Raw genomic sequence first — 13269 nt, 5'->3', positions numbered from 1 at the left:
TGATAAAATTATGCAATTGTCCGATTTCGTTGGTTTTTACTAGCAATTACCCTGTCAGGATTAGTGAAATGGTCAGTGGTGTAAAAATCATATATAATAAAATCAGCAACTTGGACATTTTCGTTGGTTTTTACTAGCAATTACCCTGTCAGGATCAGTGAAATGGTCAGTGGTGTAAAAATCATATATAATAAAATCAGCAACTTGGACATTTTCGTTGGTTTTTACTAGCTGATACCCTATCAGGATCAGCAACTTGGACAATTTCCCTGATTTTTACTAGCAAATACCCTGTCAGGATCAGTGAAATGGTCAGTGGTGTAAAAATCATATATATAAAGTAAAAATTCTTTACAAATATTTTTACTGCACAAAAAAATAAAATTATCGTCCGATTTCTGTGATTTTTCCCCTTGACTTTCACTGCAGTATCTTATCAAGATGATCCCGTGAAATGTACGAGTGAGCATAATTCATGATTTGGTCTGGAAAACATGTGATCGCTATGATATGATTTTCTTGTAGTTGTTTCAACTGCGATTCTGTCAGTAAAAAATTATCATTACCGTATTTATCAATAACTATTTTAACTTCACCTATAAAATGATTTTCACCGCTGAATATTTTCCTGATATATTCTTCAAGTGTTTGTTTGTCATATATTAAACATTTTACGTGCTGATACGTGCTATATTTTTTTATCATTTAATATAATTTATTGTGACAGTGCTGTCATTGATGGTGATGTTACCAACAGTGCCATCATCGTCGTCGCTGTCACTTAAAATAAAATCACTGTCAGAGACATCTTCATCACTAACAATAAAATCACTGTCAGTGGAAACACTTTGTGTTTCACTGTCACTAACAATAAAATCACTGTCAAAGAGATTTTTATCATCATCATCATACTTCTGGTAATTCTTCGAATTTCTCGGAAACGCTTTGCATTTCTTGTAAGTCGACGGTTTTTGGGACATTATTATGATATGATATTATTAATTGAAAGTCTACGATTTTACCAGTAAATTGATACTAATAGTGTCATTTCTCAAGTCCAAAAGTCTACCCTGTTGGTCAGTGACTTTAAAATTTATCCTTGTCAGCGTTGGACTCAAAAACTGCAGAAATACTGGATTGATTGGCTCTTGTACAATCAAAAACCCAGGTGGTTCTTCAGGAGTAAATGAGTATAGTATAAACCCTTGCTGGGCTTGATTTGATACTGTTGTGTCTCTGTTGTAACTGCCATCGATTACGTCACACACAAGATTGACCGCGACGACATCAGTGATATTTACGATTCCCGGAGAAATATGTCCGCCATCGCCCGCTGTGGAATTATCGTGTCTGAGGATAGTTGGTGATGGCAGTATTCGCTTGTGCTGTTCAAGTATGTCATCGAAGTATTCATCGATGACATCAGTAACAAATTTTTTTCAAGATGACCGGGGAAATATATCCTGGTAGTTTATAATTTGCAAGTTTATCCTCGCTGATTTTAAGTCTATCTAATGCGGCTCGGAGATCACGCAGTTTATCTTCTTCGTTTTTTCTTCTTTCCACAGCTTCTCGTAATCCTTCGTGTGGAATATCATGGTCTCTAAAAAAAGCCTTGTTGTATTCCTCACTTTCCACAGCATTCCTTACTAATCCTTTTTGCTGCTCGATCGCTTCGACTATAGCAGCAACTGCTCTGTTGTTCAAAGTGTCCATGTAACTCGCGACTTTGTTTGATACTTTGATCTCGCTGATGATATTGTCACGGGAACCTGTTATATCGCCGATATGTGATTGAAAGTGCTAACGTAAATTCTTTAGTCGTCGATTATGCAATTCACGATAATAATTAAATAGATCAGTAAGATCCTCCAGCGAATATTCATATGTTTTATGGTATCTTACCGCCCAGTTGCCGCTGTCTGGTGGTACGTAGTAAAACCAAAATTCTGGATCTTGAACAGGAATATCCGTTAGTATCGGGACAATATATTTTTCAACATCTTTGGTAATTGTGAAATGATATTCCTGTTCGTCAGTGATATAATCAGACTTTTTAGGTTCAGGTGGTATCGGTGGTGTCGATGGTTTTGATTCAGGCCATCCTAATACTGTTCTGATTGAACTGTTATAAATGTCTACGGCGTAACCCGGTGAAGCGACTTCGATGGTCGCTGACAACGTTGGCTCGTGGGCGGCCATTGATATTTTTGCTTCTTTTCCGGTGATACGCTTTATTTGACGCTGTATTTCGTTGTTGATTTCTTCTATCTGATAAGACCCTGTTGGTAAATGAATGACATTCCAATCTGGTGTGCCGTCAGGTTTATTCTGATACGAAAATACAAATGAATTATCTGGCAACTGTCCGTGAAATGATGTCGACCTGATGTTGGGCCAACTGTGATATACCCGTAATTGTGCCAACTCGATTTCGCTTGCTGGAATCGCAGTTGGAAAATTAATATTAAACTCTGGTTGCGTTGAAGATATTGTTATCATTGATGTTTTTGCCGGAGCTGTGTTTGCGGCTATCTGCTGAAGTAATTCCGTCATTATTTATCTTCATCGTTTTCAAATCAAAGTACTTTGTGCTTTTGTAATCGTTGTATGCGCTGGACATCAACGTGAATTCGGAATCGGATATTGTTGTATCGTCAATGCTGGATGATATCAACGAGGACAATTTCGAGTAGGTGCTTGTGGCCGCGCTGTTTAACTTTTCGTATTCGTGTAATTTTGTTAGCGCGCACGAGGATATTTTTTTTTGCAATTATATTAGCAACTCCTGCAATTGTCGTTGATGTTGAAATTGTGATTGTAATCGCGATTGCAGTTGTCACTGGTGTCAGCGCTGATAATAGGACACCCGTGGATGCAACTACCCCGGATACCGAATACACTATTGTGTCTAATACAGTTACACGCCGTTTGTATTTTTTTTTATCTTTGTTGCACAATTGTCAATAGTGGTTTTTAACTCTGACTGCCATTCGTGTACTTGATCATACCTATATTGCTGAGCATTTAGTGTTGTCGTTGATGCCGAAACACTTTGCATTTATTATTTTACGCGGTAACCAATTGAGGCGTTTCAGCTACAAATTCCAAACACCACCAGTACGATGTTGCGGTTAATTTCTTGTCTGCGGCTTCAAGTATAAAATCCTCTTCGGTTCCCTTGTTTAATATGATAGTCACAACCCCGGAATATTTATCGGTGGAATATCTCCAGGGATATGTTGTGAAGATTTCAAACTTAGCGGCACTGAACACAGACAGTCTATACACGCCAGTGGCTGTTGCTGTATATTTGATAGCATTATTTTGTCGGGACCATGTTGCGAATCCCGATGATACCGTGTATACGATGTTGGTGATATGCCCGGGGGTAACTCCAGTGGGGACTTTAATCAGACTGGCTTTGTTAACGATGCCAGGAATACCCGATACGACATCCTGCTGTGTTTGTTTGATCGTGTTAATGCTATTTTCTATTATCTGGATTTGATCTGAAAAACTTCTATCTGTTCTGACTTACACCTAACCAGGTATTAATCTTGTTGATATCGTTGGCGTTATTAGTAAGATTTGGTATGATTTCAGAAAGTTTCATGTCGATGACTGGAGGAACCCCAAAGAACTTATCAATGGACTCATCAGCTTTTGCGAAGTTTCTTCGAAGTCTTGTAAACGCGTTCACGTGAACATCATACTCTGCCCGCAACGTGGCTAGTTTACCGTCAATGGCGCTAGTGACTGTTTGGACACTCGTGTCTACATATTGTTTGTTTGCGGCATCTTCCGGGGATGTTGGATCTTTTAAAACGGTTATTTTGTTACCGTTCATGCTGAGTTCACCTGTCATTGTATCACCGGTCTTCGCTACACGTTCCCCTGCGGATTTTCGTGCATCATCTCGCAGCATCGCAATTTATATCAACGAATCTCTGATTCTGCCACTGTCAGTGAATACAACGATGTTGTCCGCGGTAGCTCCAAGGACCCTGCGAATTATGTCATTCCACCTAATGTTACTGGTTTTTAGCTTGCCATGTCGATCTTGAAAAATTACAACCTCATCTGGGTCTATTCCGGTTAACGTTAAAAGATTATCAATTTCATCTTTGGTCGCATACTTTGATAAATCGATATCTTTTTTTTCTTCCTTTGTTCTGCTTGATATTCCGTAAATATCAACCATTATTAGTTATGGGGTTGTTTAAATTTGGAAATCACATCTGTGATTGGAAAAAATCATCGATTTTTCAACGTGTATTCATGCACGACTTTGTGAGGAGAATTCGCTGATTTCGAGATCGCATCAAGAACATTTAATACTTCACGGCCACATATCGGAGGATCGGTTAGTGTTTGTGTTGGTAACGTTGAATACCAAACCGCTGCTGACGAAGTCAGCGGGGATACATATCGAAGAAACTCAATTGGCGGTCCTAGCCCGTACGAATCAAAATAGATAATTCCACGTGGATCGATCGCGTAAGCAACCCAGTGAGTTCCTGGACCATCGCTGTTATCAAGATTAATAATTCCTGTTTCTGGATTGCGCGGTTGTTTCGGTAATTGATCTCGCATAAAGACACCTCTGAAATGTTTTACACGTAATCGTTTAGCGGCTTCAAGTAAATCAAAGTTGGACGCTGGAAGTGAGACAGAAACACCTTGTGGCTTCAAAACCTTTTTGGGTACCATGATGGCGGAGTTCCTGGAAGTCTTAGCCCTCGGCCCGTTTTTTTTCTGTATCCGGATCCTGTTTGAGCTCTTTGTAATCCTGAAGAGCAAGGGGTGGCACTCTTGCCGCTAATGCAGGATTGGAAAGTAATTTTTGTACCACTGGCAGAGCTAAAGCGCCATGAGTGCTGCTGCTGGTATATTTCCTGCTTGTTTCTTATATTTTCCTCCAGTTGCTTTCTTTAGTGCCATTCCAGCTGCGGTTCCAACTGCGCCTAACGCTGCAGCTTTCGCTACTGCTGGTGCTGCTGCGGCAATCATCGCTGATATTGCTGAAAGAAGCGGAAATATTCCACCGGATTTGATCATATCATGAACAGCTGCGGCACTAAAATCAAGTCTGATTCCTCTTCCTGTCGATTGAGCGTGGTTGATTTGATTAAGCTGTGTTTGAGTAACTGATATCTTATTTTGACCACCACTTAATTGTCCATGTTTGAGTGTTATTGATATCCCTGAGGCATTTGCTTGCTTTGATTTTAATTTCTTGATCTGACCAGGAGTCAGAGTAACATTAACATGACTGTATGACATTCTATTTAATATGAGATTGATCTAATTGTTACGTATCTTCGGAAAATATTACATATTTTCCACTGGGGCATCAACGAGTATCATTCGGCCGCCAGCACCTTCAAGCAACATTGCTTTATCGGAAAGTATGACCACGATTGCTCTGTAATTAGCTATAACTCCTGCGTCTCTATTTACGGTAGCCCGAAAGTGAATATCAACGACAGACTGTCTGGTTAAATCAAGATGCTCCAGCGAGAAGTAATAGATTGGATAATGAGATATAAAATCCAATTGTGATATTTGCAAACCAGTGTCGATATTTAGATCACGCGCTAGATATTTTGTCAATCGTTGATATGCACGTGCAACATGATTATTACCAAAATTTAGTATTATATTCTCGGATGGTTCTTGATGTCCGTTTATTCTCAGAGAAACGTCAGTGATACCAAGTTGATCAAATATCATATGCGAACGTGTTTCGTTACCCACCCGTGCAGCATCCTGAAGAGCAATGAAAATATGTCGCGGCGCGGCAACCCCCTGCTGTGATGCTATATGCCATGTGAATAAACCATTGATGGCACTTTGAATACTATCTGTGGTTGTTGTAAGCCACGATAGCAGCGTTTTGCCACCTTGATCCATAAAAGAAAGCAGTTGCTGTTCTTCAGTAATTGCAGGAGTCATTACCGGCATCCACAGTGATAGTTTTGTTATGTTTACCTTACCAGCGTCACCTAGAGGTCGCCATAGTGCATCATTGTCGTCGGCTTTTCTAACAAGCACGACTGTATGTTTTGCTCCAAAAATCACCTTTCTGACATCTCTGCAAAATCCAAAGATGTGCGACAGCGGAATGGCACATGAAAAATTTCTACGATTACCTTTTAGCATTTGTCTACTGGCAGCGAAACCTAAATTAAATTCTGCATTAGCACAATGAACCACCGGCCACACATCAGCGTCAGCGTTATCGGCAAAGTTTCTTGGTCGTCTAATATCGTACTGATCAGTGTTAGGAAAATTAGAAGTGTCCTTGGCAAACATCATTGATGGACCGGCTGATCTTGTATAATCATCAGAATATCTCGCTAGACCAATTATTGTTGTAGCAACATCGACATCCTTCTGAATTGATTCAATATTTTTTCCATCGATCATGTAGATAGCACTATCAAACAAGGCCATAATTCCGTTATTGACAAAACCGATTTTAACATTGGGTCCGTATTCTGTGTCATCGGTTTTTATAATTTCACCTTCTACCTCAATAAATGCTTCAGCGGGCAGGAAATATCTACTGGTATCCTGAACCTGAAGTTCAATTCGTCCTCGTTTATTTGGTTCTCGTGCGTCATAAGAATAATACTGATAATCACGCACTGATTCATTTTTGAGAACCGGTTCGTCTATGTCGAATGGTGGGTCGGATTCCTGTTTAAACATTTTATTATAGAAGTTATCGTCTAAAACGAAGACCACTTCCCGCAATCAAACTTGTATTTATTTGTTCAGGATTTATCAGCGCCGCTAGTTTTTGATTTGCGGCTTCATTTATTACTTTACTAACATTTGCTGGCATGTCCGCGGTGGCTGGTAATTTTACCGGCGGAAGTTTTCTACGTATCAGTCGTGCTAGTCTATCCTTGACTGATTGAAATGCTTTACTGGCAGCGCTTCCAACAGCGCCAATAGCGTTATCTTTAATAACATCAATGGCTTTCATCGATAATTGTTTTGCGATTGGTATTGCTTTAGGTGCCATCCTCGCAAATAAACCCTTGACAACATCGCCTAATCCGTTTCCATAAGTCATCCTGTATACAGGTACTCGTGAATTTACCACCGTGACCATGACTGGTCTACGATGAGAATTGTGTACAATCATTTTATTTAATTGTTATTTCTCGAATCGCTGTCCACGAGTTCATCAATAAGTTCCCGATAGATGTGAGCATCCATGATGCCGCCTTGAAATAATCGCTGACAGATATCAGCTGCTTCATTAATTATTTCTGGTGAGTTATTTCCAGTTCGTTTTCCTCCCAAGAGAACTTCTAGCCGTGATACATCATTGATGATATTATCAGGACAAGTAATGTGACCACCAAGACCACTACCCGTTACGCCCGGGTCAGGCGATGGTTGTCTTCGTGGTCTTCATTAACTTGCTCAACAAACTCATCATAATCGCGCTTATATTTTTTACTGATCTGTGAAATACCTCTCCACTCACGAAATACACTCGCGTTCCACTCATGTTCTGGAGTGTTATGAAATTCTGGTCTTAGAAGCTGCTTACGTGCTTGATATTTCGTTGCAGCAGTGGCATGAGGATCAGACATAACTTGCATGTAACCCTGCTGAGTAAAATATTTAGTTTTAAATTCTGGTTTAGGCAGATCCTCGACGATATTTTTAACGTCTTCGATTTCAGCACGTGTTTTGTCAGCAGACTCTATTGCTTCGCTGATCTGTTTTGGTAATCCAGTGATAACTTGCTGTGTTGCTGTTGTGGCTTCAGCGATCTTTTTGGTTGGCTCAGTGATTGGTTTAAATAATTCTTCTGCACCTGTTTCAAATTCAATTTGTGCTTGTTGCCGCGCTTGTAATTTTTGTCTTACACTGTCTCGCACAGGAATAAATTTTTTTATTGCTTCTAGTCGCTCTCGAGCTAGTTTAGCGGAATGTGCTTCTCCAATGTTGGCCATTATTGTTAACTTAAATTTTTAATTCACAGCAGAAATCCTAGAATATTTACATTTTTAGCAGCAGAGAGACTGAGCCACCAAGTGTTTCGTCTAGTAGACCCCGGAGTCAAGAAGTATTTTTATAGTTAGTTATTTTTCATGAAATAACTCTTCTAGTCAGCAGAGAAGGCTTATTTATCATAGTTTTCTGAATAGATGGTTTATTTTGTGAAATAAGACCCTCTATCAAGAGTGTTCTCGATAGAGGGTTCTGTTGGACGGAATAGTTGGTGGGCTCAGTCTCTCTGCTGCTGTTAGTGCTAGGTAGACATTAGAGAATCAAACATGAGTCATTACATGCACTGAATGACACAGCCGAGAATACAGCCTTGCCAGAATATTACGGTATAGATAATCTTGCACCAGCGTCAACTGGGCTATCGGTCCATGATCCATTTGTAAGTCATAAATTTTGTTACCTCAATCGTGGCAGATCATTTGATTTGTTTTGTACCTATGTACAATTGTAATTTAATTGTCTTAAATTTCAATTCACAGACTTACTTCGGAATTGAGTCTAAGACGTGTTACCGCAAAAACATATAACAGATTATATAGATGGAACAGTGCTGACACGTGGACATCAGTTCGCATGGGACAAAAATATTTTGCGTGTAATAATCTGTGATGTAATTTGTAATGTTCCAAAATGAACACTAGACATTTGTATCATGTGGTTATTAAAGAATAATGATCACGTTATCACATGTTGAAATCAAGGATAGCCTCTGCCAATCACAGATGATTTCCCTCGTCATTCACTGCATATCCTGATTGTTACGAAGAATCCCACAATGATTATCAAGCTAAAGATGAAACGTTAAAACAATTAAAAACTCTTACGTGTCTGCGGTCAGATGAGGTTCGGTGGAAAGAAATGCATAAATACATCCCATATATATAGATGAAACATTTCCTTTCCAGATGATTTCATCATAGTTTCACAAAAAGAAGTACAAAATAATCCTCAGCAAGATTTTTTTAAATTACATCAAGAAAATGTCCAATATGTCTTGTGCTGTTGTTATATCATCCAGAAGATAGTCACCAATGAAGTATATCCATAACAATTCCAGACATAACAACTGTGAAATAAATTCTTATGCTAAAACAATATCGTATAAGTTGATGTGCTCAAATTCACATTAGACAGTACACCTTTAAACTGACGTTTTGGCTATGCAGTTAAGAATTAACAATCCTCATCACAAGTGTGTCTGGATTGTTGAAGATCGCATCGAGTGGTCAAGGTAACGTATCGCCCGTGTATTACTGCAACGAGTTGCATGTAATATTTTGTGTGTACTTAAACTCCAAACAAGATCAGTAGCTCTCCTAGTTCTATCCTCAATTTTACCAGGTGCTTATAAATATCTTACAACAACATTGTGATCACAATATACACATAAGCAACTCATTATGGCTAGACTAGAAGTAACGAATATGTTATTTTTTATTGCATGAATGGGTTTTCATATAGTTGTACATGTAGTTTCATGATTTAATGTGGCCATGACTGCGGGAAGCCTTGTTACCCATTTGTGATAACTAGCATCAAGGGTGCTAATACTCCGTGTGTCAATACTCAGCGTTAATATGTCCTATGTCTATTCATGTCCAAATGATCGGTCCACAAGTATAATGATTAAATCGTTCCTTCAAGAGCTTGATATCAATGAATTCCAGCATGTCCACGATGAATCTGTATCTGGTACTGTTTCATCAACATTTACACATTCTGGCCACATAAATGGGCCGTGCATATAAATTCGTTGCAATGCTTCTGCTATATTTATTGAATTTTCTTATTGTTTTAATAGATAGTAATGTCCTCTTCTTGTTATATCCCGTTATAGAGCTGATGATAGGACAAGTAATATGCTGCTTAATGGTATTATGAGGGTCATCTCAAAGTGTTAGATTACTCGTTTATCTCTGTGTCGTACAATGTGAACAGTAAACAGATGAGCCCTCTATCTGTTTATTTACAGGGTAAACACACACTAATCCTAAACTTAGCAACTTTAAAGGTAATAATGGAAGCTAGATATGAGTTTAGCATTGACATGGAAGACAGATGGATCAACAAACATAAATGGACAAAGTAAATCCCATGTACCGCCAACTTAATGGCATTAAAGTATAAAAAGATATCTGAACATGCCCCAATTCTTGATGCTTTTCAAAAAACTGAAGTAAATTTTATATGGGTAAATGAAACATGTTTTTGGCTCAGTAGGCTTACATTTAAATAACAGTTCTTGTTGTTGTTGTGAGCTTAACGCTATTTTCCAGTACATGATAGGCTATACATAGCAGCCAGTATATCTGAAGGAGGAAGAAAAGGGAAAAACCCTGGAAGAACCAGATACTCACACTGGCCAAGCCCAAGACTCAAACCCACTCACAGATGTGATGTCTGAGTCATCTATAAAGGCAAGCACCACCGATCACTAAACCACCAAGTGATCCTGAAATAACAGTATAAATATAATAGTAATTTGACTTCAAACTGGGTTCATTAATTTTTCTCCTGGCTACATTATACTTGTGGACTGCCAATTTAATTTTCATGGTTGGGGTGTGTGTGAAATATTTTAGCCCCAAAATTACACATTAATCCAGTCTTCAGACAGCTTGAAATTAAATCTTGCTTTGTGGAAAGAGAACTTGTATAATCTTATTTATATTTGTTTAAAAGAATTACCTTTCATGAGGTAACAGAGGGGAAAAAATCTGGTCTGAAAGAAAATCAAAGGTGTCCCCCTCCCCCTGTCAAAATAAATGGTTTGTCCCTTAGCAGACAGTTACAAGTTCTCCATAGAAACAACTATTGTAAAGTTTGAATTAAATTGCCATAAAAGTTTTAAAAATATTAAAATAGGTTGCCATCTGGTTGATATCAAAGATACATAGCTGCTATGACACTGTATGAAACAACATTAACTAGAACATGTCACACAGAGGTCATTCTTAAAAGTTTGGTAGCATTAAATGAAGTGCTTTTGAAGAAGGTGTGAAAATTATGATTTTCTTCTGTCTGTAAGTACAAGATACACAGATTTCTTTGTAGATCATAACATGATAAATACTTCCTCCAGATTGTTGATTACAATTTTACCCATGTAATTTTTGAGGGAGTCTGAAAAATGAATTTTCTACTGGTTGCTATTGGAATTTCAATGGCTGCCATCAAAGATGTAAAAAAAATAACCTGCCTAAAATACTCCTGGAAAGTTACACGTCAAAGGGTATTTTTGTTTATCTGGTAGTTATGGAAATTAAAATTTTGTCACTTCACAAGTTCATGCAGGATAGATGATATGTGAATAATGTGTGACATTGTCTATGTCATGTCTCACTTTCTATGAAAAAAAACCCATTCATGTGAAGAGTTCACCAATGTTTGTGTCATACTGAAATTAATGGAAAGTTATTTTAAGAAAGAATATTGCTTTACAAAAGTAGTGTGTCTGCATGATCTTCCCTATAATGCATTATTTAACCCTATACTGATATAATCACATGCGCAGAAAATTCATGAAACTTCATGACACAGGTGGCTAAGTTACACATATTCAAAGCACCAGAAATCCTAACAGTGTCACATGGGTTGATGGCAAAAGCATGCACAAGAACACATTCAAAGTCTACAACTTTGGTCTTGAAGATGGCACCAAAACAATGAAATAAGACTTGGTCTTGAAGATGGCACCAAAACAATGAAATAAGACTTGATCTTGAAGATGGCACCAAAACAATGAAATGTGACCTAACCTTGTGGCTTTAAGTAACAAGAGTACCAAACAGTACATTATATGCCCAAATCATGCTCTTTTCCCTACCAATGACCTTGACCTTCAAGCTACAAAATGCTGCATGATAAAGTGTGGATTCAGATAAAATTTCATCAAAATATATGAAACAATTAAAAGGTGAAAGCCTCCATCAAGAATTTTAATTTTTAGCTTAACCTCAGGGGCAGAGGGTATGACTATGAATACATGAGACACCAACAAGTCCAGCTATAAAGAATGCAGGCTAAAGTTTACAATAAAATACTTTCATTAGTTCAAATGTAACATACATGGATAAAGGTCACCAATTTATATTGTTATTGACTGTGACCTTAGACTTGAGATTGAAGTCATGGCCATGGTATCTCAAATTATGATTTATAACTAATTAAAGTTTCATAATAATATCTTCAGTAGTTTAAAAGTTATTCTGCAGAAAATGAGCAAAAATCACATAAATATATATCCCTTGCCATGCTGTGAACTTAACCTAAAGGAAGGGATCTTATATATGGTATGTGACACAGCCTAATCATGATATATAGATGTACAGACTTGAATGAAATCTCGGCAACTTTCACAAGCCATGGGCTAAAGAAGCAAATATTAAAAGAAGGCTGGACAGACATAATATATCTGATTTTAAACACTTGTAAAAAATACAACATTTCATAGTTAAATATGACACCAAAAGCATTCTGATGACTTTAACCTTACAGAATGAAATGATAAAAAACATGCCCTGTATTAGTGTACAAACATGCCCTGTATTAGTGTACATACACGCCCTGTATTAGTGTACAAACATGCCGTGTATTAGTGTACAAACATGCCCTGTATTAATGTACAAACATGCCCTGTATTAGTGTAAAAACATGCCCTGTATTAGTGTACATACATGCCCTGTATTAGTGTACATACATGCCCTGTATTAGTGTACAAACATGCCCTGTATTAGTGTACAAACATGCCCTGTATTAGTGTACATACATGCCCTGTATTAGTGTACATACATGCTCTGTATTAGTGTACAAACATGCCCTGTATTAGTGTACATACACTCCCTGTATTAGTGTACGTACATGCCCTGTATTAGTGTACAAACATGCCCTGTATTAGTCTACATACATGCCCTGTATTAGTGTACAAACACGCCCTGTATTAGTGTACATACACAACCTGTATTAGTGTACAAACATGCCCTATATTAGTGTAAAAACATGCCCTGTATAAGTGTACATACACGCCCTGTATTAGTGTACAAACATGCCCTGTATTAGTGTACAAACATGCCCTGTATTAGTCTACATACATGCCCTGTATTAGTGTACAAACACGCCCTGTATTAGTGTACATACACACCCTGTATTAGTGTACAAACATGCCCTATATTAGTGTAAAAACATGCCCTGTATAAGTGTACATACACGCCCTGTATTAGTGTACAAACA

The 13269-nt window shown here is 37.9% G+C and overlaps 1 long non-coding RNA gene across 1 annotated transcript in view; it reads right to left on the bottom strand.

The window, feature by feature from the left end:
• LOC149807639 (uncharacterized) overlaps window positions 1-13269 on the bottom strand; it is a 60347-nt gene that overhangs the window by 17359 nt on the left and 29719 nt on the right. Inside the window, exon 2 of the long non-coding RNA XR_016423066.1 lies at window positions 10398-10492. This is a non-coding gene — a long non-coding RNA (uncharacterized LOC149807639). The remainder of the gene's footprint in view (window positions 1-10397; window positions 10493-13269) is intronic.

Source organism: Sinohyriopsis cumingii, chromosome 1 (genome assembly GCF_028554795.1).
Source record: "Sinohyriopsis cumingii isolate HCF-2022 chromosome 1, ASM2855479v2, whole genome shotgun sequence".
NCBI classification, from domain to species: domain Eukaryota; kingdom Metazoa; phylum Mollusca; class Bivalvia; order Unionida; family Unionidae; genus Sinohyriopsis; species Sinohyriopsis cumingii.
This window is presented reverse-complemented; position numbering and strand designations above follow the sequence as displayed.